At 47.4% G+C, this 5,000-nt stretch overlaps 1 protein-coding gene across 7 annotated transcripts in view; it reads left to right on the top strand.

Moving 5' to 3' along the window:
* LOC125042248 (ankyrin-3-like) overlaps positions 1-5,000 on the top strand; it is a 266,073-nt gene that overhangs the window by 241,104 nt on the left and 19,969 nt on the right. The window lies entirely within an intron of this gene.

The following is a 5,000-nucleotide window of genomic DNA, read 5'->3' as shown; positions in this document are numbered from 1 at the left end:
TCTTTCCAGCACTTTTATTACGGCTGTCAATGTCACGCCGCCTTTGCATGTGACGTTTTATTAAAGCTGTGGCTGATAGATTCCGGTTTTGGAATTGGCCAAGAATGGTTGAATTGGGAGGGTGGGGATGGGTAGCTCATGAAAATATTTGTTTGTGTGTAAATAATGATTTCCGTGTGTTTGTATGTCTGTCGTTCATTTCCATGTTCATTCTTGTACTTAACGTACAAGAATGATCGAAAAAAGAAAATATTATTTTCACCATTTATTTGTTCTCTCATTATTTGGTTTATAACATAATTGTAATTTAAATTTAGCTGATGCGACATACCGTATCTTTCCATCGTTCAAAATAGCCAGCGTGGGTATCTTTGCGTTGTCTTCACAAAGCATTATTCCTCATCGCATGAATCCCTCATTCTGGACCCGCTGTTTTCTTCGACTCGGAAGCTTTTCTTCTAACAATGGATCAAGGATAGAAGTTAGCAGAAGGAGGGAACCAAGCTCTGGAGGGCGCACTTGTCGCGGGCGTCGGCGTGGGTGTGGAATAGGGGAGGGAGACAAGGGCGGCGCGAGGAAAGCCTTTCTCACTGACCCCGAGGTCGCTCGATATTCCTGGACTGCACGTGGCTGACGCGCGTGGCCTAAGGGCGTGGGGCTCGGTGGGGCCAAATGGGGCTGGGGTGAGGCTGGATGTGTCTCCGGACTTCGAGGAAAAGTTATTCTGCGAGAGAGAAGAAAGAAAGCGGGAGTTAGGATAAAAGGAGGTTTTGGAAGAGGTTGTCGATGGAAAGAGGAGGTGGGATAGTTGTGAGAAAGGAGTGGGATGAAAGGAGGTCGGAGGAAGGGATGTTATTTTCCCCGAAAGAGGGAGGAAGACGAACGGAGGGGAAAAGAGGGAAAGGAGAGAGGCGAATAAATAAATGATTGGTCTTATTTGGAAGACAATTTACCCGGAAGGAAAACTGCCTCATTTCGAGCTCCGTTCCGAGCCTTGTTGTGTAGCCGTGGGGGGCTGGGAGGGAGGGGAGATCAATAGTCGTTTGTTTATACTCCAGCTTTTGCATTTTCCCTTTTTTGCTGCGGAAAGGCAACTGTTATGAAGCTTAATGACAGTGCCGCTAAAAGACAGCGACGCAAGGAAAATGGGCGATTTCCGCGCTGGCTTCTTTGAAAATAATGATAATATGGATAAGGAAGAGAAGGACACAGCGCATGTGGATTCCTTTCTAATGGCGCAAAAAAAGGCGAAAAAAGGGCGCGACAAAAGGGTTAGTAGACAGACGTCTGGTTGCGTGCGTGAGGATACTGAATGTGAGGCAAGTGGCGAAGAATGTTTGTATTTGTGTGTGCGTGCGTACATGCCATTGGGTCGGCGGGGTATGCAGTTGACAGACGCCTGACTGACGCCTGGAACTAGTGCGGGCAGGGCACTCGGACCCTCGCTCCGGCTGACTGCGGGCCTCTCTCGCGTGTTGTCTTGGAACCGATTTCTTGCCGTGGTTGGGCGACTGCAGTGCTGCAGGCCATCACAGGGCTTTTCTTATTTCTGCAAATACTCGGTGTTTGCAGTTTTCGTTTTCATTTTATTTTTATTACTTCTTTTATTTACATTTATGCAGATAGTTCCCCTGTATTAGTAGCCTTTGAGCGAGACTTACAGGTAATGGCGATGTTAGAGAGCAATGCCTCCGAGCTTCCAAGCGCCCCCGGGAAACGACTTCGACGACAGCTCCTTTCCTCCCACTGATTCGCCTGAATTTAACAGCTGTGTTGGTGACGCGCCTGGAGGGGGGTAGAACCCTTATCCCTCCTTCCCCCCTCCCCCCTCCCTCCTCCAAGTGGGATTAGAACCGCTACTTGATGGACTGACCGATACGGCGGCTTAGGTAATCCTCCTCCGCCACCTCCTGTAAGGGATTTAGTTATTATGGGGTCTGTAATTAGGCCTGGCGTAAGATGACACTGTAGAGAGGGTTTGTAAGCCACTAAAGCCAGATTTGTATTACTTTGAATCAATAATCATGGCAGTGCCTGAATTTCACTGGAAAATTAAAGGTAAATGCTGCTATGCGTCACGTTTGCTATGTACAAACCCTTTCCCTCGCGGAGCACAGCTAATGACCTTAAATGGTTTTGGGATCAATAAGGGATGGATATTATGGGTGTGAATGGAGAGCAGGTGGCCGCTGCGGTGATCGATTGTTTTCATATAGTCACGTCCAGAATTTCCATTTCCCCCATTTTCTTTCGAATCTCTTCCTCTTATATTTGATGCATCTTTAAGTCTTCTTTTTCTAGCTTCAGAATGTTCAGTATGATTAGTGAAAGGAAGCGAGATGTTTTGCCATTGATTGCTGTTAGTAGCACGATGCACGACTTGGCACGCGCTGTCTGCAGGTCCCAAAGTGTACACACGAAAGTTGTTGGTGTCTAAGGCGACGACACGTGACGACAGAAGGTTGGCAGGGACGCCGTGCGAACAGATTCTTCATGAATGAGCAAAGCTTTCAAGCATCTTTATACGTCAGTTCTACAAGGGAAATAAAGGCTCGTAGAGAATCAGAGAATCGCAAAGGGGCTCGTAGAAGGAAGGTTGTGGGCCACGCAGCTTTAAGGAAGTTAAGGTAAAACTTCCCCCCCCCCCCCCACACGAAGCTCCTCATGACATCACGGGAGAAGAGGCGAGCACGGCCATTGGTGCCAGTAATGGGCATCCAGGGGGCGTTGAAGAGGGAGTTGGATGTACGTGGAGGGTGTAATGGGCGTCCCACCTATTTGTATGAGGGCGTGTCGATGTTCATATCACCGTGGGAAATGGGGCTCTTGGGAGACAGTTGTGGTTGGAGGTTCGAGTAGGAGGAAAGGGGGTGGGGAGCGGGGTCACTGGCCGAGGCGTCATGGCGGCGGCGGCGACAGGGAAATTGTGCCTGTGTGCCAGTGATCGGTCATGCACGAGGAATCGATGTGGTGCTCACTGCCCTGCCACGCCGGTTCTCCGTAACGCGTCGTCCCCGCCTGCCAGACACGTCTACCTGGCCACGGAGAGTGATGGGGACTCGGTTAGATTGACGGATGTCGGCCACAGGGCACTCCACGGATGTCAGTTGCCGCAGTACGCCCAGACGTTCCTCTTTCATGAACTTTATGTGCTCTTATGGATGCATGCCGCTTAATTTTATTTTTTTCTATTTTCTGACGCATCATTTCCCAAAACAGAACAAAGGACTCACCAACCGATACAAAATTAAGCGTCAACCATTTAAAGCCTCAGGTACCCCCCTCTTCCCCCCCGGACCCACCATAATCCCTGCACCCAATCGGTCTTAACGCACAACCCACAGACAGCCCCGACCCCTAATCTTTGTCAACCTTTTGCTATTACATAAATTCACCTTCGAGCCCTCACCACAGAGTAGCGTCGATGACAGGTCACCATAGGAGAGGCGAAGTCAGCAGCAGACTGTCATCGTAAGGCTTCTGGTGGCATATTGTCAGCACTCAAGGTCTTCTCGGGCCCGAACGCACTGTACTAATTGAACTACTGATGTTGATATTATGCAGGAAAGGAATGTTTGGTGTGTTATATGGCATTTGTTTTTGTTGCCTTATCAGCTACGATTCATTTTTTAAACCTTAATTCGGATGATTTTCCATTTCCGAAGATTCTATACTAAATCAAAATATTGAGAACCTGTACAGAAAAGGAACATCCATTATTCAGCGCAAGGGTAAATTACTCTAAACTTCTTTGTTGAAAGAGCAAATTGTACATATTTTGCGTTAATGGCAAGATCCTGCAGAGTGGGCGTGGCGAGGACAATAAGGCTTCGAGGGGAGAGAAATCTTCCTTGATGAGAATGTGGCTTGAAATATAACATGTCATTGTGCTGGAAAGGAAAGAGAAAAGTTGTGTGTGTGTGTGTGACAGAGACAGGAAGGCACACACACACACACACACACACACACACACACACACACACACACACACACACACACACACACACACACACACACACACACACACACACACAACACACACACACACACACACACACACACACACACACACACACACACACACACATACAGAGGGAGGGAGGGAGGGAGGGAGGGAGGGAGGGAGGGAGGGAGGGAGGGAGGGAGGAGAGGAGAGAGAGGAGAGAGAGAGAGAGAGAGAGAGAGAGAGAGAGAGAGAGAGAGAGAGAGAGAGAGAGAGAGAGAGAGAGAGAGAGAGAGAGCCTTTGAAGAGTTGAGATACTTCTAAAAGAATAAACACTTTCCTTTAAAGGCAAGTTTTAGTGCGGTGATGAATAAACATTCAGAACGGGCTTATATTTAGGTATTGCTGTCGGAGCTGATATACTTCTATGAATATTTGAATACTGAATGTATATATAACGCTGATGTGTTTTCCCTGTATGAGAGCCGTTGCATCTCGGTCATTATGTCTCCATCTGTGTTATCAGTATTACCATGCGGTATTCATCAGCATATCAATTTATTGCTATCTTATCGTTTGGTTACGTAAGATCTCGGAATAGTGATAGTACAACCGAGTTCCAGGAAAATGACGTTTGATTTCTAGAATTCGCAAAGGGAACAGAATGGGTGGCCAAAATACTCATTGGAACTATATATGTGTGTGTTTGCGATAGGGACCCTGCCATTTGTTGTGCAGGACCTGTAGGTAGAGAACAGATCTGAAGGTTCAAAGGTTTCCCTTGCTCCACATGGACGGAAGTCGAGAAACCAAAGGGAAATTCAATCTACTTCATTTTTACTTCTTCCCAAGTCAAGAGAACGTCCAGTAGTACTTTATAGTTAATGCATTTTATAGGGACATCATATGAACTAAGATTAACAATGGTCCATGGCAGAAATCGTGATTGGCGTTGCGTCTGGACATTGATTCCCTGAGGAAGAGGAGTGGGAGGAGGGTATACAGTGCATGTTGACCTTGGCCCAGACCTTTTCTTTCGTCGTCTCTCCCCTTCCTT

The sequence above is a fragment of the Penaeus chinensis genome, chromosome 31 (genome assembly GCF_019202785.1).
Source record: "Penaeus chinensis breed Huanghai No. 1 chromosome 31, ASM1920278v2, whole genome shotgun sequence".
Classification (NCBI taxonomy): domain Eukaryota; kingdom Metazoa; phylum Arthropoda; class Malacostraca; order Decapoda; family Penaeidae; genus Penaeus; species Penaeus chinensis.
This window is presented reverse-complemented; position numbering and strand designations above follow the sequence as displayed.